Genomic DNA, 22,541 nt, shown 5'->3' on the forward strand with positions numbered 1-22,541 from the left:
AAGTGAAATTTTGAAAACAGAGCATGCTTCCCAACCACTAGATGGCGAAATAATGCACAGCATGTTTACCTACACTAAGTTCACGCTAAAAAATTATGTTTATCCAAAACTTAGTCATGATGATTAATCTATCGTAAACCAATCCAAAAGAGGCTTTAGAGGAAGAAGCTATCCCTCCTCAAAGGTGCATGTTCACATTAAAAGAAATAAAGTTGGCACAAAGATAGGGCTATCTACTAATCAAACAAGCGCAAGATGAACTGTAATCATGTTTGGTGCGCTTGAGCTGGTCTAAAATAGTTGGCGGGAATGGCGCTAAAGGAATATGCTACTTACCAGTATGCATCTGTTCGTGGCATGTAGAGCTGCAGAGCCACACACTTAGGATAGTAGATCGCCATCTGGTGTTGGGCTCGGATGCTTGCAGGTTGTTGTTGTCTTCGGAAGAAGTCTTTGGTCACGAGATAGGTGACTCCTTCCTTGGACGACAGTGCGCATGGGCATCAACTCCATCGTTAGATTGTTTTTCGCCATGATGGGAAATGATGGAGTTTGTAGAAAAGAGAGAGATGTCCATGTGTGATGTCTAAGTAAGACAATGCTGGAACAGATACAGGTCCCGGGGAGGTGGGTGGGCGTGTGTGGCTCTGCAGCTCTACATGCCAAGAACAGATGCATACTGGTAAGTAGCATATTCCGCTTGAGGCATAGGAGCTGCAGATCACATACTTAGGATAGACTATATAGCAGTATCTCCCCTAGCGGAGGTCACCTGTATCGGGTACAGCAGTTTGAAATAAAGTTTTAAGGACAGCCTGACCCAAAGAAGCTTGCTGCTTTGCTTGCACGTCAACACAATAGTGTTTAGTGAAGGTGTGTGTTGTAGACCATGTGGCTGCCTTACAAATATCTTCTAAGGGAATGTTTCCTAAGAATGCCATGGAAGCCCCTATTTTTTGCGTTGGAATGCGCTCTAGGGGGAACCGTTAGTGTGCGTTTAGCCTTGTGGTAGCATATTTGGATACATTTAACTATCCACCTAGCTATCCCAGATTTGGAAATGGGGTTGCTTTTATGTGGTGGAGAGAAAGCAACAAACAACTGTTTTGTTTTGCGGAATGATTTGGTCAATGTAGTAAAGAAGGGCTCTTTTAACGTCTAGGGTATGAAGAGCTCTTTCAGCTACAGAGTCTGGATTTGGGAAGAACACTGGTAACTCTACTGATTGGTTAAGATGGAACGGAGATATGACTTTTGGAAGGAATTTCGGATTTGTTCTAAGAACCACTTTGTTATGGTGTAATTGTAAGAATGGTTCTTGTATGGTTAAAGCCTGGACTTCACTTACCCTTCTGAGGGAGGTGATAGCGATAAGGAAAGCCACTTTCCATGTGAGGAACTGTAGTTCGCATTTATGGGGATCCCATGAGCCTAGTAAGAACAATGTTTAGATTCCACACTGGAGAGGGTGGTAATGTGGGAGGAATAATCCTTTTTAGTCCTTCCATGAAGGCTTTGATCGCAGGTACTCTAAAGAGTGACAAGTGTTGTCTATTTTGTAAGTAGGCTGCTAATGCTGTTAGGTGGAGACGTATGGATGAGTATGCCAAATTACATCTTTGCAAGTGCAGTAAGTAGCAAATAATGTCCTGGATGGATGCATCCAGTGGGTTTATATGATTGTTAGAGCAATAAATGGCAAATCTTTTCCATTTTGCAGCATAGCAGGCTCTAGTGGTAGGTCTTCTGGCCTCTTTTATAATATTCATGCAGTCTGGGGGCAGGTTGAGGTAACCGAACTCTAGGACTTCAGGAGCCAGATCGCCAGATTGAGTTGACTTGGATCTGGGTGTCTGATTTCTCCATGGTTCTGGGTTAATAAGGACGGGAAGAGATGCACTTTTTGGTGTGGAACTAGCGAGAGTTCCAGTAGTGTTGGGAACCAGGGCTGGTGTGCCCATGTAGGAGCTACTAGGATCAGTTTGAGAGACGGTTGCCTGAGCTTGCGTACCACTAATGGAATGAGTGGGAGAGGCGGAAAAGCGTACGCAAATCTGCCTGACCAGTTCATCCATATCGCATTGCCCTTTGACTCCGGGTGGGGAAACCTGGTGGCGAAGGTTGGGCATTTTGCGTTTTCGTGTGTGGCGAACAGATCTATGTCTGGTTGGCCCCATTGTTGGAAAAAGGGCAGGAGGACTTGGGGATGTAGTTCCCATTTGTGGATCTGTTGAGTTTGTCGACTTAACAGATCGGCAATTTGATTGTGAACCCCTGGAAGGTGTTCTGCAAGTAGGTATATGTTCTGGGGAATGGCCCATCTCCAAATGTTCTGTGCGAGCTGGGACAGCTGGAGAGAATGTGTGCCTCCTTGTTTTTGTATGTAATACATGGCTGTCATGTTGTCTGTCCGTATAAGGACAGTTTTGTTCTGGAGATGTAGTTGGAATGATTTTAGTGCTAGGAACACTGCTAGCAGTTCCAGGTAATTGATATGGAGCACTTTGTTGAGTGGTCCATCTGCCCTGAGTGGTGTGGCCGAGGAGATGGCCTCCCCATCCTGTGAGCGATGTGTCCGTTGTCAGCACTATGTGTGGAAGAGGCTCTAGGAATGGCCGCCCTTTGGACAGGTTTGTTATGTTCCACCATTTCAGAGAGCGATGTGTGCGGCTGTCTACCAACACCAGATCTGTAAGTTGTCCGTGAGCCAGGTTCCACTGACGTGCTAGACATTCTTGCAAGGGACGCATTTGAAGTCTTGCATAAGGCACAATGAAGATGCATGACGCCATCATGCCTATGAGTTGCAGGAACACTCTTGCTGGAAGGGAGTGTTGGACTTAAAATTTCGTGATAAGAGCTTGTATATTGGTTATCCTGGCTGGGCTGGGATAAGCTAGGGCTGTGGAAGTGTTTATGGTGGCTCCTAGATACTGATGTATGTGGGAGGGTTGGAGATGAGATTTGGGATAGTTTATTGTGAATCCCAAGTTCTGTAAGATTTGGATGGTTTGGTGAGTGTGTAGAACACATTTGTTGAATGACTTGGCTTTTATTAGCCAGTCGTCTAGATACGGGAAGACATGAATTTGTTGTCTTCTGAGATGTGCTGCTACTACTGCCAGACATTTCGTGAATACTCTGGGTGCGGTTGTTACCCCGAATGGAAGGACTGTAAAGTGGTAGTGTTGTCCGTCCACCACAAACCTTAGATACTTCCTGTGGGCAGGATGTATGGGAATGTGGAAGTAGGCGTCCTTGAGATCTAGTGTGGCAAGGAAATCGCCTTGTTGCAGTAGTGGGAGCACTCGTTGAAGAGTGATCATATGGAAATGATCTAAGTTGATATACAGATTTAGGGGTCTGAGGTCGAGTATTGGTCTTAGAGTCCCGTCCTTCTTGGGGATTAGGGAGTAGAGTGAGTGTACCCTGATGTTCTAAGGGAACTGGTTCTATTGCGTGTTTTTGAAGCAATGAGAGAGCCTCTTGTTTGAGGAGCGTAAGATGGTCTGATGACATGGAACACTGCTTGGGCGGTATGTGTGGGGGGTAGTTGTGAGTTCCAGGCAGTAACCATACTGGATAATTTGTCTTACCCACTTGTTTGTTGTGATGGAGTTCCAGACAGGTAGGAACTGTTTTAGTCTTCCCCCGACCGGAGTGGAATGGTCTGGGGGGAGTGGAGGAAAGTCACTGTCTTGTGGCAGGGAAGGCGAGTGTTGTTATTACCGCGACCTCGCCCCTTGTTGTTGTTTCCTCTGCATCCGCCTCTAAAATATCCTCTACTGGGGGATGTTTGTGTAGCGGGTTTGTATGTAGAGGAGGTGTCCGCTCCCATACTTTTGGAGGCTCCTCTATAGAAGGAGCGCGGAAAGGAGCCACGTGGTTGGGGAGACTGTAATGCTCCCATGGACTTAGCCGTCTGTGTCCTTCTTCATTTTTTCAAGGGCAGTGTTTGCTGGCCCAAAGAGCTGTTCCTGATTGAATGGCTGTTTGTTGGTCTTCTGTTTAGTTTCCGGGAGGGGAGGGGAGGGGGTGGTGAAAAATGAAAAAAAAAAGAAAAAAGAAAAGAAAAAAAAAGAATGGCTGACTGAGTATTGTAGTTTGTACCTCTGGCTTAAAGCCTGAAATGCGCAGCCACGCATGTCGAAGGAGCACACTTGTGTTAATTGGTCTAGAGGCGATGTCTCCGGCGTCAAGCGCACATTTAATTGCTGCATTTGAAATAAGTTTTCCCTCCTGGATAAGGTCATTTGCCTGGGTCATATATTGGTCTGGCAGATGTTGTAAGAGAGTCTCTAATTGATCGTAGTGGGCCCTGTCATAGCGTGCTAGTAGGGCTTGGGTGTTGGCAACATGCCAATGATTAGCGGCTTGTGCTGCTACTCTTTTGCTAGAGGCTTCTAACAGTTTGGATTCTTTGTCTGGGGGTGGTGTATCTCTTGTGGTTTGGGAGTTGGCGCGTTTCCTAGCATTGGAAACGACCAAAGAATCCAAAGGGAGTTGCCCTTTGATGTAATTAGGGTCTTCAGGGGCAGGCCTTTATTTCTTTTCTATCCTTGGGTTGAGAACCCTGGCATAAACGGGGTCTTTAAACACTTCGGGCTGTGTTTTATGACTCCTTTAATCATGGGTAGAATTTGTACAGACTTTTGAGATTGTTCGAAAGTGTCTAATAGGAAGTCTTCCTCTGGTGCGTCTGAGTGCATTGTGACGCCGTGGTAAAGTGCCGCTCTATTTAATAATTGGCCAAACCCCAGGTGATCGTCAGGAGGCGAGGGTTTTGAGGGATATGGCTGAGGGTCAGGCATGTCTGGTAGAGGGAATGCCTAATCATCCAGTGGTGAGGTGTCTGGATCCGTGAACGGATCATTAGGGTCACTCCCACCCCCTAGGTCATCATCATCATCCTGTGGAGGTGGTGTATGTGATGGAGAGGGTATAGGTAAGGGTGGTGTAGGCAGAGGGGGTGGGATAGGAGGCAGTATAGGAGAGGAAGGAGGCATAGGGGATGTTGCAGAGTCCTTCCTGTTTACAGGAACCGGGGCAGGTGGCGTGTCCAGTTTCCGTTTTTTACAGGGCACCGCGGTGACATGTCCAGTCTTGGGGTTGATGTAAATCTTTTTCTGCCTTGGGTCGATGGGATCTGGATGAAAAAGTTCTTGTTCTTCAGAAACAGTCTTCGGTACCGATTTTTTTGGTTCCGATCGAGGTTTTGGTTGATCGGTGGATTGTTTGGCTTTAGGAGGCGTATGAGAGTCCTTAGCCATTGGTTTCGGTACAGACGAGGGTTTTGGTGCCGATGTCGGTCTCGGAGCCGAAGGTGTATCTGTGGGCTTGTGAACCTTCGGTGCCGGTTTATCTATTGGCCTTGGTGTTTTCGGGGCCAAAGGCGTTGGGAGCCGATTTCGGTGCCGAGTGGTCTTTTGTCTTCGGTGCCGGTTGGACAATGACATGCGGTGTGCTCGTTCCCGAGCTACCGGAAGGCTTATGTTTCTTTGGAGTCGAGCCCGGAGGCGGGGCTTCTGAAGGGTGTTTTTCGGTCTCAACTGAGGCCAGCAGGCAAAGTCTTGACCAATGCCTTTGATTTTGGTGGGGTTGGGGCAGGGGCAGTAGTACTCACACGTTGCCCAGGAGTGATGGGGTCGTCTGAGTCGTCTGCTTCAGAAATTATTTGCAAATCTTTGGAATCTTCTTCCGGGACATCGGGGCCTTCATCAAAGATGTCCTCTGGTTCCGGAGCTGTTCTCTGTGCCATGATGTGTCGTCAAGCCCTTCGATCTCGGATGGTCTTCTGGGATCGAAAGGATGCGCAGGCTGGACCGCTGGACTCGTCGTGTTCAGGCGATAGGCAGAGGTTGCAGACTTTGTGGTGGTCACTGTGCAGAAATTTTGCTCCACACTGGGGGCATTTTTTGAAAGGTGTCCTTTCCATGAGCCGTAGGCCTCACGGTGTGGATAGGCCCAGCGGCCCGCGTCGACGTCCCGAATCGAGCCGATGAAATCGATGTCGAGAACGAAGGTGCTTCGATGTTTTTGTGGAAGTTTTTCGCTTCGAAAAGCTTGGAATTTAGATTTCCAACCGGAGCGGAAGAGTTGCATCCGAACCCAATGGCGGAAAAAACAATCTAACGATGGAGTTGATGCCCATGCGCACTATAGTCCAAGGGTGGAGTCACCTATCTCGTGACCAAAGACTTCTTCCGAAGACAACAACAACCTGCAAGCATCCGAGCCCAACACCAGATGGCGATCTACTATCCTAAGTGTGTGATCTGCAGCTCATATGCCTTGAACAGAAAAGTTCCACCATAACCTGATGTCACCATAAATACAAGACGTAAAGAAAAGATGTGCAAGTGGATCACATATAAAGTATTTGGCTCACCTCGGGTATATCAGTCAAACAGTGCTGTTGACAATGTGGCCATTTTATTTTGAACCAAGTCTAGAACTGAGTTGTAAAAGTCGGAAAGACAGAGGAGTCTAAAGAGTTAAGGAGGCAGTTAACAGAATTAAAAGTTTACACTGCAAAGTTTAATGATTGGTTAATCTTGAGGAAGATCAAAAACAGAGATGTTTGTTCTGCCCATATTCCATGGTACAAAATGTAAACATTTTGGAGGTGAAGAGGAAATCACAGGGGGTTGGATTTGGATTGCTAACCGCTTATGACTGGAATGTGGAGAGGCTTTAAAAGAGGCGAATGCTAGGCTGGATGTGAAGACATTGGCATGTCAACAAAATATTCAACAATGACAGATGGGGTGGCATGCCTGTTATTTGGTTGGTACAGTTGTGATGAAGGGGATGCTTACTATTTGGAATTGAAATGTCTGCTAGATCCCAGCGGTCTATCAGGAAAGGAAACCACTGACACAGAGGACCAGACAATTCATAGAAAGGTAATTCAACTGTATTGTTTTTGCCTGGTGCCTCTGGCTCCATGGACTTTAGTACTAAAATGAAGTCTCATAGCTCTTATCAAGCGTACCTAACCCTGACTGTACCACCATAACAAAGCAAAGGGCGCTCAAACGTATTAAAACGTTTGGGCTCCTTACTCGCACCAGCTACTTTTCCATGCGCATCACATTGTTATCTGCTATATTTACTAACCCATGTGTAAAAGCCATCTATTCTAGGTCTGGTGTTAGCAAAGTCCTTTTGATTTTAATCAAATTATATGTATGGTGTACTTACAAGGGCATTCCACCAGCTCTCTTCATCCATTGGTCTGTTGTGGTAGACACATTTTAGTTCCGCCCACTACAGCATGGATCAGTCTACTTCAGCCACTGGCGCTAACTACAATATGAGTGACCATATCTTGCTCTTTCACAGGGAACATGTTCACCCTCAAAAAAGTGCCCTTTAGTTCCAGGGACTACAGTGAGAACGTGTCCTTTCTAAGACCAAAACATATTTTTACCATTTTTTATTTGGATATTGGAGTGTACCACGCAGCTCCGCAAACACTAAAGTTAGACAAATGACAAAAGCACAACACCAAAATGCTGGCAGCCAATAAAAGACCTATTGGCTTTGCGAATGCTTGTTTAAATATATAGTGCTTTCTATCCCCTCCCCCACAAAGAGTTGTAGGTGCGGTACCTGCGCTGATTTCTGGTGACCAAGACCTATTTTTTATCCTCCGTCTTTGATCAATAGCAAGAGACAACGGGCTAAGGTACGAGTTAGAGAAAGATATAAAACAGTGATAAGGGAGAAAGCAGGGATGGGAAATGAACCTGCAAGAGAGAGAGTAGGGATGTGGTTGAAACAGGCATTAAGTCGAATCAAGATGAAGCAGACTTAGTGTTCAGCGACCCGTGCTTCTGCAGCGCCGACAGGCTCTCAAGAAAAGCTTTGACACCTTTCCCCCCTTACACATGAAGCACCAAGTTTTGACTGCTCATCCGCTCTATCTAGAGGAAATTAAAACGTTAAAGGGAGAATCTTCAATAACAATTTGGAGTACAATGAGGTGGCCCTTGTTTGCCAGTGGTAAACTTATGCACTCAAAGAATAATGAGAGTAGAAGAGGCTTTTGATTTGAACAGGGCATAAATTAGGAAGCTATCCTGGTGCCCATGCAGAGTTTCTCAGCAAGATACCATACACGTGTATGCTGAACAGACCAGAAAACCAGTCACACAAAAGCATAAACCACTGCCATAAGGCAACCACTCTCACCAATTATGTACATAAGGAATACATTTCATAGAATTGAAGTTAAATACAAACCATGGAGAGGAATGCAGTTACGTCCTGGTGAAAAAGGAGATTGAATGTATGCAGTTCTGTTATCCCACTCATGAGGCAAAGAGAAAGACATTGCACCCACCGTCTGAGATACCTAATTAAAAAAAACATGGCAAATCATGGGTTATTACAAAGTGACGCTCATGCACAGATGCTTAAAAACATTCATTTAAGCACACAATGTTCACATGTCAAATTGATGCATCATTCACAATCCTGGGTTGGCAAGAAATGTATGATCTTAGGTAAGCAACAGGTCAGAATGGAAAAACTGCTTACCTGTATCTGTTGATCATTATGTTAGTGTCACCTACTTTGGAAGTACTGGAAGATCATAGAACGCATTTCCATACCCATCTTTAAAAATAAATTGGAAATGCAAGTATTGTTTTCTTACAATTCCACGCTCTAATGTTAGGGACCCCTAAGTTAATTTAGAAAAAAGACGCAGAGAATGGGTAAACTAGTTAAGAATAAAAAAAGGATTTCTTAATATATAGGGAAAATTGCTACTGCCAGGTAACGATTTTTTTGAGTTTTTAGTTTTAACATAGTAAAAATATTAACATAACATCCACCCAACTTTAGGGTGCGATAATATGCCTGTGTGCACCACCAGCTCTTCCAGGTTTTTATTTTTAATAGTAGTCACATGTATGCTCTTGGACGTTCTGAAATCACCTAAATGATCCTGTTCTCCATTTAGACCTAGGCAGACTGATCCCCCTACAATTGGTTTCCTCAGCTGTTGAAGTATACTTGTGCATCTAGACTGTATCTGGGAGTATTTAGCAAAGATCCAGAAGTATTGTCTGGAGTGTCCATAAAGTCTTATCCTTGCTGTCAAATCCTTCAAAGGGCCCAAATGTGCTTTAGCCGTGATTGAATCGCAATTCTTCATTTCACTAGTAGCAAAGAGTGCACAGTTTCCTGTGGGGAGTGGGTCTTTCACATAGCCCTAGCAGAGTCACCAAAGGAGAAAATTGAATGCTACAGTTAGTTATGTTGGAAAGTTCCTGTAGTGTTTCCGACCAGATTTTTTTCTTGTTCTTTTCAACCACTGGCCGTGCCATGCTAAACTAAAAAACTCAGCACCCATTATTCCACATCGGTACATTTTGCATCTGCTCTGCTCGCAGCCCTAATTTATGTTGGGGCTCTGGAGTATAGTGTACACTGTACAGAAATGTAAAGGAAAATGCTACTTACCAGTATGCATCTGTTCTTGGCATGTAGCGCTGCAGATCCGTACACTGTGCACAGATCACCATCTGGTGTTGGGCTCGGATGCTTGCACCTTGTTGTCTTGGGAGAAGTCTTTTGTAGTCATGTGATAGGTGACTCCTCCCTTGGACGATAGTGCTCATGGGCATCGACTCCATCCTCAGATTGTTTTTCGCCATGATGAGAAATGATGGAGTCAGTAAGAAATAGAAGAGATGTCCATGTGAATGTATCTAATTAAGATAATACTGGAACAGATACAGGTTACGGGGAGGTGGGTGGGAGTGTACGGATCTGCAGCTCTATATGCCAAGAACAGATGCGTACTGGTAAGTAGCATTTTCCGTTCGAGACATACGAGCTGCAAATCGTACACTGTGCATAGACTGTACAGCAGTGTCTCCCTTACCGGTGGTCACCTGTATCCGTTGCAGTAGTTTGAAAAAGTGTTTTAAAACCGGCTTGGCCTACAGAAGCCTGTTGCTTAGCCTGCACGTCAACACAATAGTGTTTTGTGAAGGTGTGTGGTGTAGACCATGTTGCTGCTTTACATATATCATCTAAGGGAATGTTCCCTAAGAATGCCATGGAAGCCCCTAGTTTGCGTGTTGAATACGCTCTAGGGGAAATTCTTAAAGTGCGTTTAGCCTTTTGGTAGCATATTTGAATGCATTTTACTATCCACCTCGTGATCCCAGCTTTGGAGATGGGGTTACCTTTATGAGGTGGGGAGAAGGCTACAAACAGTTGTTTTGTTTTTCGAATGGGTTTAGTCCTGTCAATGTAATAAATTAGTGCTCTTTTGCAGTCTAGTGTGTTAAGAGCTCTCTCTGCTACAGAGTCTGGGTTTGAAAAAACACCGGAACCAACACTTGGAATTAAAATATACTTTCACGACAGGAGATGTTTCATATAAATACTTTTGTATATGCAATAGACTTTAGTAAACAGTTACAAGTAGTTGCAGTAGGCAACTCTATTTCTAAACACAACAATACATTGAGCTCAATGATAAATTCAAGTTATTTGCAACAGATTACTTTTTAGATTACTTTTGTAATTCCAGGACTGGATCCTAGATTCAGTCCTGGGTCAGTTCTCAGAATCAAGTGATGAAAGGCGACTTAAGTACTGTAATGATTTTTAACAATATTTAGCTATTTTAAAAGTTGACACAGAAAATATTTCAGAGAAAACAATCAATGATTCCCTATGGAAGAAAATTCAGGTTATAGGTACAGTATGTTCTCGTTACTTTTGTAATCCAGTACTGGGTGCCTAGACTCAGTACTGGGACCTTTATCCAAAACAGGTAAGTAATTACGTTTTCAGATATTATACGATTTTTGAAGAATATTTAAAGATTGCAGAAATCGACACTTAGAAGAAATTTCACAGAAAAACAGTCAATGGTTTCCTATGGAAGAAAATTGAGTTAAGGGTAAGTACAGTTGTGGGCATTTTTCAGAGTCCGTGCTGGGCACCAAGATCCAGCACTGGGAGCTCACCTAAGAGCAGGTGAGTAAATTCGTTTTTGTCACTCGGCTGATTTTTGGTGAATATTTGAAGATTTGAAAAGTCCACACTTAGAAGAAATTTCAGAAAAAAGCCAGTCAATGTTACCCTATGAGGAAAATAGAGTTTGCGGTTTAAGGGTAAGTACTCGACTGGCAGAGTTGAGGTTCTGGGCACAGACTCAGGGGTCTCCCAGGGTCAGGTAGGTACAGTTGGTTCACCCTCAGCGGCTCTAGGGCGGCCGGGTGCAGAGAGAGTTAGGCCCAATGTTATCCTATGAGGGATGGGGGGGCCTGGTTTGGTGGCTGCTGTCTGGCAAGCCACGCGGCTGTGGGAGCTGGGCTCCTGGTCACTTACTCAGGACAAGTGGGGAAGTAGGTAGGTGTAGAGTTTTCACTGCCAGGGCCACTCTGGGTGCAGAGTGCTTTTGAGCCTTCGGGCGCTCAATTGATTTCAATGGGAAATCTCCGGTTTGGAAAAAGACTGCAAGCTCGGGGACGAGGACTCTTCAAGTGCCACCACCACTTCGAGAGGTAAGTTGGGTAGTTGGATGATAGGTAGGTACCCCGGGATTGGACACAGAGGGCCGTGGGGCGCCGGGTGCAGGGGTGCCTTTTGGTGTCGGAAAATCTTACCCTCTGTTGATCGCGGTTGGGGTGGCACACTGTTCTGAGGCTGCAGGCTTCTTCAGGATTGTCGAGGGGGTTCCTTGGGTGCCGGACTCGGGGTCACAGTCGCCGTGGGGTCGTCCTCGTGGGTTTAGTTCACTCCGGCACAGGCCAGGCTTGGCTGGTGCTGAGTGGGCTGGGATCGCGGTTCCGGGCTGCTGCCAGGGGTGAAAGGTAGTTTTTGAGTAGAGCCTCTACTCATGGGAGTCCCAGGGGATCAGAGTTCAAAGGTAGCCAGGTCCTCCGGGGTTTCTGAGGTTGCTGGCCATGAGATGCCGGGTTTGGAGCAGGAGCAGGTTTGAGGTCGACAGGCCGGTAGGGCTGGGTCCAAAGCAGTTGGTGTCTCCCTCTCCTTCGCAGCTGCAGGGCAGGTCTTCTTTTCTTCTTGCTCTTCTTGTAATTTCGGAATCTGGAATCTGGGGAAGGAAGGTTCAGGGTGCCCCTAAATTCTAGATTTAGGGGCGTTACAGGTAGGTGAAGGGCAGGGACCAATGGGTTCCCGTCCTGGGGTGGGTACACCCCCTATCCTGCCTCTCTCCTGTGGGAGGGGGGCAGTAGCCTAGTCCTGATAGGGTAGGGCTCCCCATCTTCAAGATGGCGGGAGCCCGGAGATGTGATTCACCTCGCCTCCCCCACCTGAGGAGTGGGGTTGGCAGGCTGGCACATCCCCTGTCCTTATTTGGGGTTTTCGGCCAAAGCTTCCCGCCAGAGTGGGGGGTTGCAGGGGCCTGGGGAAGCTCACAGAGGCGGCATGCCTTTGAAGCTTCCCCCTGCCCATCCTGGGGGAGGAGATTTAGCACCTCGCCCAGGATGTGCATTGTTGCAGGACCAGGAGAGCAGGGGCTCTCCCACCCAGGGGTCCAGCAACATGTCTGCTGGGTGGCAGCCTAGGCAGCCTCAGAGCAGACGTGGATTCGTAGGTTAGGTTTCAGCGGGCACCTCTAAGATGCCCTCTGGGGTGCTGGGTACATTAAATCCCACACTGGCATCAGTGTGGGTTTAATGTGCTGAGAAGTTTGATACTAAACTTCCCAGTCTTTAGTGTTGCCACTATGGTGCTGTGGAGCTCGTGTTTGACGAACTCTCAGCACCATGTACTCTTAAATGGCAGCACTGCACTTACAGGGCTCAGGAATTGACCTGGGCACTGTAGGGGCACAGGGCTCCTGCTCCTGTGCCCACACCATTGGCATAAGGCACCCAGCTAGAGGGGTGACAGATGTATGCCATGGCAGTGTAGGTGATCGGCATGGCACACAGGGATGTGTGCCATGTCGACTTTGTTTTGGTCTTGCACCCAAACACTCAGCCTGCAAAGGCAGTGTGTGTGTGTAAGGGTACAGGGCCTCTAAGGGTGGCACAAGGTGTGCTGCAGCTCTTAGAGGTCTCAAAGCCCTGGGTACTTAGGGTACCATTTACTAGGGGCTGACATGTGGCCAGGGTTTGCCAATTTGGGTTTGTTTTGTTTTAGGGAAGGAACATACGACCAGGGCACCTGATTGGCAGGAGTCCAGGGCACACTCAGTCAAAGTACATTCAGCAAGTCAGCTAAAAGTGGGGGCATACCATGCAAGAAAGATGTCACTTTCTCACACTTACAAATATCTTCTAAGGGAATGTTTCCTAAGAAGGCCATGGAAGCCCCTATATTGCGTGTGGAATGCGCTCTAGGGGGAACCGTTAGTGTGCGTTTAGCCTTGTGATAGCATATTTGGATACATTTAACTATACACCTAGCTATCCCAGATTTGGAAATGGGGTTGCTTTTATGTGGTGGAGAGAAAGCAACAAACAATTTTTTTGTTTTGCGGAATGATTTGGTTCTGTCAATGTAGTAAAGAAGGGCTCTTTATACGTCTAGGGTATGAAGAGCTCTTTCAGCTACCGAGTCTGGATTTGGGAAGAACACTGGTAACTCTATTGATTGGTTAAGATGGAACGGAGATATGACTTTTGGAAGGAATTTCGGATTTGTTGTAAGTACCACTTTGTTATGGTGTAATTGTAAGAATGGTTCTTGTATGGTTAAAGCCTGGATTTCACTTACCCTTCTGAGGGATGTGATAGCGATAAGGAAAGCCACTTTCCATGTGAGGAACTGTAGTTCGCATTTATGGAGAGGTTCAAATGGGGGTTCCATGAGCCTAGTAAGAACAATGTTTAGATTCCACACTGGAGAGGGTAGTAATGTGGGAGGAATAATCCTTTTTAGTCCTTCCATGAAGGCTTTGATCGCAGGTACTCTAAAGAGTGACAAGTGTTGTCTATTTTGTAAGTAGGCTGCTAATACTGCTAGGTGGAGACGTATGGATGAGTATGTCAAATGATATCTTTGCAAGTGCAGTAAGCAGCAAATGATGTCCTGGATGGATGCATCCAGTGGGTTTATGATTGTTAGAGCAATAAATGGCAAATCTTTTCCATTTTGCAGCATAGCAGGCTCTAGTGGTAGGTCTTCTGGCCTCTTTCATAATATTCATGCAGTCTGGGGGCAGGTTGAGGTAACCGAACTCTAGGACTTCAGGAGCCAGATCGCCAGATTCAGTTGACTTGGATCTGGTTGTCTGATTTCTCTATGGTTCTGGGTTAATAAGGACGGGGAGAGATGCAGTTTTTGGTGTGGAACTAGCGAGAGTTCCAGTAGTGTTAGGAACCAGGGCTGGCGTGCCCATGTGGGAGCTACTAGGATCAGTTTGAGAGACTGTTGCATGAGCTTGCGTACCACTAATTGAATGAGTGGGAGAGGCGGAAAAGCTTACGCAAATCTGCCTGACCAGTTCATCAATATTGCATTGCCCTTTGACTCCGGGTGGGGAAACCTGGCGTCGAAGGTTGGGCATTTTGCGTTTTCGTGTGTGGCGAACAGATCTATGTCTGGTTGGCCCCATTGTTGGAAAAAGGGCAGAAGGACTTGGGGATGTAGTTACCATTTGTGGATCTGTTGAGTTTGTCGACTTAACAGATCGGCAATTTGATTGTGAACCCCTGGAAGGTGTTCTGCAAGTAGGTATATGTTCTGGGGAATGGCCCATCTCCAAATGTTCTGTGCGAGCTTGGACAGCTGGAGAGAATGTGTGCTTCCTTGTTTTTGTATGTATTACATGGCTGTCATGTTGTCTGTCCGTATGAGGACAGTTTTGTTCTGGAGATGTAGTTGGAATGATTTTAGTGCTAGGAACACTGCTAGCAGTTCCAGGTAATTGATATGGAGCACTTTCTGTTGAGTGGTCCATTTGCCCTGAGTGGTGTTGCCGAGGAGATGGGCTCCCCATCCTGTGAGCGATGCATCCATTGTCAGCACTATGTGTGGAAGAGGCTCTAGGAACGGCCGCCCTTTGGACAGGTTTGTTATGTTCCACCATTTCAGAGAGCGATGTGTGCGGCTGTCTACCAACACCAGATCTGTAAGTTGTCCGTGAGCCTGGTTCCACTGACGTGCTAGAGATTCTTGCAAGGGACGCATTTGAAGTCTTGCATAAGGCACAATGAAGATTCATAACGCCATCATGCCTATGAGTTGCATGAACAGTCTTGCTGGAAGGGAGGGTTGGACTTGAAATTTCGTGATAAGAGCTTGTATATTGGTTATCCTGGCTGGGCTGGGATATGCTAGGGCTGTGGAAGTGTTTATGGTGGCTCCTAGATACTGATGTATGTAAGAGGGTTGGAGATGAGATTTGGGATAGTTTATTGTGAATCCCAAGTTGTGTAAGATTTGGATGGTTTGGTGAGTGTGTAGAACACATTTGTTGAATGACTTGGCTTTTATTAGCCAGTCGTCTAGATATGGGAAGACACAAATTTGTTGTCTTCTGAGATGTGCTGCTACTACTGCCAGACATTCCGTGAATACTCTGGGTGCGGTCGTTACCCCGAATGGAAGGACTGTAAACTGGTAGTGTTGTCCGTCCACCACAAACCTTAGATACTTCCTGTGGGCAGGATGTATGGGAATGTGGAAGTAGGCGTCCTTGAGATCTAGTGTGGCAAGGAAATCGCCTTGTTTCAGTAGTGGGAGCACTTGTTGAAGAGTGATCATATGGAAATGATCTGACTGTATATAAAGATTGAGGGGTCTGAGGTCGAGTATTGGTCTTAAGAGTCCCATCCTGTTTGGGGATTAGGAAATATAGTGAGTAAACCCCTGTTTCTTGGTGCTGTAAGGGAACTGGCTCTATTGTGTGCTTTTGAAGCAGTGAAAGAACCTGTTGTTTTAAGAGTGTAAGGTGTTCCGTGGACATTGGACGTTGTTTGGGTGGTATGGTGTGTGGGGTTGCTGTAAGTTCCAGGCAGTAACCATACTGGATAATTTGTCTTACCCACTTGTCTTTTGTGATGGAGTCCCAGACAGGTAGGAACTGTGAAAGTCTTCTCCCGACCGGAGTGGAATGGAGTGGAGGGAAGTCACTGTTTATTAGTGGGGGAGGCACGTGTGTTGTTGTTACCTCGGCCTCTCCCTTTGTTATTTCCCCAGTATCCGCCTCTAAAATATCCTCTGTTGGGGGATGTTTGCGTGGTTTTTTCGTAGGAAGAGGAGGTGGTCTCTGTTCCAATGTTTTTGGATGCTCCTCTATAAAAGGAGCGACAAAAGGAACCAAGTGTGGGTGGAGACTGTAATGCCCCCTTGGATTTAGCAGTCTCCGTGTCTTTTTTCATCTTCTCTAGAGTGGTGTCTACAGCCGGTCCAAAAAGTTGTTCCTGATTGAACGGCTGATTGAAATACGTAGCCAGGCATATCGTCTGAGTAGCACACTAGTGTTAATGGACCTAGAGGCTGTGTCAGCTGCATCAAGGGGGCACTTGATTGAGGCGTTGGTTATTAATTTGCCCTCTTGAATTAAGTCATTTGCCTGGGTTTTGTACTGATCAGGTAAGTGTTGTAATAGGGTTTCTAGTCTGTCACAGTGAGCCTTATCATACCTAGCAAGTAATGCTTGGGTGTTGGCTATGAGCCAGTGATTGGCTGCTTGGGAAGCAACTCTCTTGCCAGAGGCATTTAACAACTTAGATTCCTTATCCGGAGGTGGTGCGTCACCGGAGGTTTGAGAGTTGGCGCGTTTCCTAGCGTTAGTTACCACTAGTGAGTCTAAGGGTAGCTTCCCTTTGATGTAGATGGGATCATCGGGGGCAGGTTTATATTTTTTGTCAATCCTGGGATTGAGAATTCTAGCTCTCACTGGGTCTTTGAATATGTCAGGGGCATGTTTAATGACCCCTTTTGGAACTGGTAGTATTTGGACAGTCTTCTGTGAATGTTCGAAGGTGTCTAGAAGGAAATCCTCGTCTGCAGGGTCTGAATGCATGTGAACACCATGGTAGACAGAAGCTCTATTAACCAGCTGACCAAAACCAATGTTGTCATCTGGGGGAGATGGTTTTGTTGGATATGGCTGTGGTTCAGGGAGGTCTGTGGGATCTATTGGGTCATCATGATCATCCCAATCGTCCTGTGGTGTGTCTGTGTCATCATCAGGGTCAGGGAAAGGGTCATTGTTGCCTTCCCCACCCCTTAAATCATCATTATCATTATCCTGTGGTGGTGAATGTGGTGGAAGTTGTAGAGGCGAGACAGGTTTAGGAGGAAGAACAGGAGAAAATAATCTTATAGGTGAAGTGGCACAGTCTTTTTTCTTTACAGGCACTGCAGCAGTGTCTGGTGTGTCCAGCTTCCTCTTCTTGTGTGGGGTCTATATGTGAGAAAAAGTGCCATCTTTCTTGCATGGTATGCCCCCACTTTTTGCTGAATTTACTTTGACTGAGTGTGCCCTGGACTCCTGCCAATCAGGTGCCCAGGGCCTATGTTCCTTCACTAAAAATCTAAAACCCAAATTGGCAAACCCTGGCCACATGTCAGCCCCTGGCAAATGGTACCCTAGGTACCCAGGGCCTTGTGACCAGGGAAGGCCTCTAAGGGCTGCAGCACTCATTGTGCCACCCTTAGAGGCCCTGTACCCTAACACACACACACACTGCTCTTGCAGGCTGAGTGTCTGGGTGCAAGACAAAACAAACAGTCGCCATGGCACACATTCCTGTGTGCCATGCCCACAACCTACACTGCCCTGGCATACATCAGCCACCCCTCTAGCTGGGTGCCCTATGCCAGTGGTGTGGGCGCAGGAGCCCTGTGCCCCTACAGTACCCAGGTCCATTCCTGGGCACTGTAAGTGCAGTGCTGCCATTTAAGAGTACATGGTGCTGAGAGTTCGTCAAACACGAACTCCACAGCACCAGCTTGCAGTCTTTTTCTAAACCGGAGATTTCCCATTGAAATCAATTGGGCGCCCGAAGGCTCAAAAGCACCCTGCACCCAGCCGCCCGAGTGGCCCTGGCAGTGTAACCTCTTCACCCATCTACTTCCCCACTTGCTCTGAGTAAGTGACCAGGAGCCCAGCTCCCACAGCCGTGTGCCTGCTAGTCAGCAGCCACCAACCAAGGCCCCCCTACCTCTCATAGGATAACATTGGGCCTAACTCTCTCTGCACCCGGCCGCCCTTGTGCCGCTGAGGGTGAACCAACTGTACCTACCTGACCCTGGGAGACCCCCGAGTCTATGCCCAGAACCTTAACTCTGCCAGTCGAGTACTTACCTTTAAACCGATAACTCAATTTTCTCCATAGGGTAACATTGACTGGCTTTTCCTGAAATTTCTTCTAAGCGTGGACTTTTCAAAACTTAAAATATTCACCAACAAGCATTTGCAATGCAATAGGTCTCGCCTTTGCATAAGTTTGAGCTATTGGCATTGTAAATGACAATGCCTTTTATTTATGTGTTTTGAAAACCTGCAAGCGGTGCGTAAACACGCACTTTGTACTTATAGTCGTTGCTTACGAGAAGCAAGGCTGGCATTAACTGCGCCTCTTTTATTGCCGGCCTTGCTTCTCGTAAGCAAAGACTATAAGTGCAAAGTGTGTGTTTACGCACGCTTGCAGGTTTTCAAAACACATAAATGAAAGGCATTGTCATTTACAATGCCAATAGCTCAAACTTATGCAAAGGCGAGACCTATTGCATTGCAAATGCTTGTTTATGTTCTGCTCTGGAAGCCCATGGAGCATGACTCATGTTTCTTCTGGCAAACCCAGCTGTCTTGCGAACTAACCGAGGAAAAATGATCAACTCACTTGAAGTTGTACATCCGGGTCCTGAGATGGACTAGACTTAGGTTCCGTTATTATAAATGTGTACTTCAGGGGTATTTTACGCCATATAAGCTGCATAGTGGCCTGTGCCCAAGTGATTCTTGTTGGAGGTGTAAAAAACCAGCGTGTGATGTTATACATGTCCTACTGATCTGCCACATGGTGGGCATTTCCTGAATCTAGTGACTACTTTTTTTCACGGATCACCTAGTTTGGCCATGCTGCACGAATATCTGACATTAAGTGTGTTACTCGGCACTGGGGTAAGTGGATAGCATCCCTCACTTACACAAATGTTTCAGTAGGACAGGCTCTGGTGATATCATAATCCACGGAGCCTAAGGCTGTGTAGTTTATAAGTGTCACGAGAACTCTGAGATGGTAATATAGGACCATCTTATACACGGCACCCATTATGTATTTTATGTGTTAAGTGCTTGTTTTGCATCAGTTAGATTGAAAAGGCAGATTTCCTCAAACTGCACTAAACAGTGGTCACAGATCGGTATTAGAATATTTAGGCTTTGCTTTCTTTTCTTGAATAAATCATTAAAAAACAATTGCCAGTGTCGAGGGCCAGTGGTTATAGGCGATTCCGTGACTGCATCATTTATAATCTGTAATATACGTCTATATGTTGCATGAGCGAATGGATATTCTTGAGTGCATATTTAGATATGCAGCTTCCTCCTCCTCCTCCTTCCTACTTCACCTCACTCTCCCTGCTGTTCTATGCTTTAGACGTCATGACAAGAAATTGTATGGATTTGTGTAAAGCTTGCATGCAAGCTTGACTAATCAGTACTTTACAAGGTTTCCAGTTTTGTACTACTTTTAAAACTCCTGTACCAGTTACCAGTTGCGGTGTTGGCTCCTTACGTTCTCCACAAGCCTGTTAAACAGTGCCACTCATGCGGTCTGTTCATTGGCCATACACTGCCTGCCCATGGGTTCTAAGCTACCTTGCACAGTTCCAAGGCCCAGTCTCATCACACTGTCTATCCAAGTGCCCAAACATACCCTACATGATCTCTCCATGTGGCCCAGGCCCTCACACAGTCTGTCTGTGACTCCCGAGACCTCATTAAGGTCAAGGAGCCGAGATCCCTCCCACTCTGTCCAGCAGTTCATCGCTACTCCACATCGTACATAATCCTCAAGCCCTTCAACACGTTGGGGTCCATGTAACCAAAGCTACCTCATACTCTCAGCCAGGAACATCTTAGACTGCATATGGCTATACTAGACGCTACTCACACTGACCGTTCATATGTCTCAAACTTAGGTAGGTAAACGTGCCAAGATGATGGGCAAGCAGGTTTTATATTTAATAATTTTATTCTTTTAATTAACAATAGAGACACTTGAATGTAATGGTTGTACTGTGTTTAATATAACAAAGTTTTATGGTTGACATGTGTAGGCCCAGGACCGGCTTTAGGGCAGTGCGACTGGTGCGGCCGCACTGGGCGCTAGCCTGTGGAGAGGGTGCTGACCTCAGGGGGGCGCTGTGTTTAACAATAACTTATGATTGAAGAGATGAGGGGCACTTGTGCCCTGTGGAAGTGAGAGAATCAGAGGAGGCGGTCATTGGGTGTGGGGGCGCCAAAACTGATTGTCGCATCGGGTGCCACCAGCGCTAGAGCCGGCGATGGGTAAGCCTACTCTTGTTTTCAATTGCACGTGGCAAGTGCCACCTTGCAGTGACTGCCTTGTCTTCTTTTACTCTGCTGTGCACCGGGAAATCTCTAATGTGGCCTTAATTATTTGATTAATTGCACGAGATAACATTTTTAAATGCATTATTTTGTATTCATGTTGTTCCTGAGGAAAGGATATAGGATTTCAATTGTATACAATTAAAGGCCTTTCCATCGGCCGAGCCAAGGTGTTGTTTATATTTGGAATGTGCTTTTGTTGTAGGGCATAATACCAGATTATTCAATAGATGTAGAAAAAGGCATTTTTCCATGTGATCTGTTTTCTGTTTTACTATTGGATAGAAATAAGCAACTTTTTTGCCGAACCACAGTGACGCTAGGATTTTTCTGTCAAAGTGTAGAAAAACTCAAGATTTGGGAAAGGAGCCAAGTTCTTACTATAGAGACAGACTTCATGTATAGCCTTTTATTGTTTTGCACCCTCAATATTTTCCTATTCTTTCTCGCCTGCTAATTTGTCCAGTCCATAAGACTGTATGATCTTTGACTCCTATTGCTTTGGACGAAACCATGTTCGGTTCTGACAATTTACGAGATAAGGACTCCGTTTCCACTGTAAATGCCGATTTACATGTATTTGCCTTTTGAGTATTATTAATTGATTGGCTAAATGTTATATTTTACCTTCTGTAGTGACTTATTACATTTTAAATAGACAGTCATGATTTGCACTTCGAACCTTGTCTCCTACGAATGTACCAGTGTAGCTTCTCTGGGTTTACATGCTTTTATGTTAAAGGCCCTGGTCTTTAAAAACTCATACATAGCTCCTATCCATCAATCGGCCCTCTTGCTATAAAAAGCACCATGAATGGGACTCAAGGCGTCTTGGTTGCCATGTTGATGTATTGAAAAAGCGACCTAAGAAAATGGAAAATATTCGGTTCCAACGGCAACATGCATCAAAATGAAATTAGCTCTTGTATCTCATCAGAGGTTAAAAGAATATCAAAATGCTAGAGTTGAGAAGTTACGCAGTCCCCCACCCTCGCTTATCGGAAGCGAGTATGAGGAGGTTGTATATCTGCTTTTCATAGCCATGGAAACGCGGGTGGGACCAGCGGGCACCCAGGAAGCAAATCTCGAACATTCTCCACATGGCGTGTCTGTCCTCTGGGACCCGCACCGCGACGCCATACCTTGGAGTTTACCCTACCCCTGTCCATAGCTGCCAAGGTTTCAAATTGCTAATGTGTGACATTTTCATAATTTCACTGTAATTATGAGTGACATTCAAGAACTATGAGTGACACGTTCTCATAATCAAAAATCAACACCAATTTGAGGAACAAAAAAACACTAATACGATCTTACAACTGCTTCAAAGCACCAGAAACCGAGGCCGCCACGTGCTTTCTCCTGCACCACTACATTTACAAGTATGTTTGTGGCAATTACTTCTCCACAACTGGGAAGAAACATGAAACTGGAAAGCTAGCACCAAAAGAGAAGAGGATGAAAGTACACTTCAAGAATCCAAGAGGCAAGATGAACTGTAGCTCACAAACTGGCCTAGAAACGCACTTATATATTTATAGTTTTTGTAAGATCCATTGTAGGCATGTTGTTATCTGTCTAGCACATTATGCAACTTAAGACGAAATTATTGTCCACTAGATTGTAATTACATTCTGACATACTGAGGGGCTGAAAATATCGAGCAAGGGCGGGTCGGGTCAGGATAAAGGAGTGGGTTGCCTGGGCACCTTTGTCAATGGCTTGGACAATGTACTGAGGGCTGGGGTAGGAGCAGTGGCAGAAGAGGGGGTTAGTGTGGGCAGCAGTATAAGAGATGGAATGTGACCAGGCCGAGCCAGGTTCACCGCTCATCCATCAGCTGCCACCGAGCCATTCACAGGCAGTTCTCCTGACGGGCAGCCAGCCACCGGAGGCATGTGGCAGAGCACTCCGCACATCAAGTGCTTCCAGAGCAAGAGTCTGCCCGACAGAGACCGGGGCAGCCAGTGTCAGTGTGGGCGGAGGGAGGAGTCCCAAAGCAGGG

General features: G+C 46.0%; 1 pseudogene across 1 annotated transcript in view; it reads right to left on the bottom strand.

Annotated features, from left to right (window-relative positions):
* LOC146866698 (lysine-specific demethylase 5B-like) overlaps positions 1-22,541 on the bottom strand; it is a 448,321-nt pseudogene that overhangs the window by 108,232 nt on the left and 317,548 nt on the right. Inside the window, exon 8 of the transcript XR_014966523.1 lies at positions 8,248-8,359. The product of XR_014966523.1 is annotated as a lysine-specific demethylase 5B-like (transcript). The remainder of the gene's footprint in view (positions 1-8,247; positions 8,360-22,541) is intronic.

This window comes from Triturus cristatus, chromosome 1_2 (genome assembly GCF_964204655.1).
Source record: "Triturus cristatus chromosome 1_2, aTriCri1.1, whole genome shotgun sequence".
NCBI classification, from domain to species: domain Eukaryota; kingdom Metazoa; phylum Chordata; class Amphibia; order Caudata; family Salamandridae; genus Triturus; species Triturus cristatus.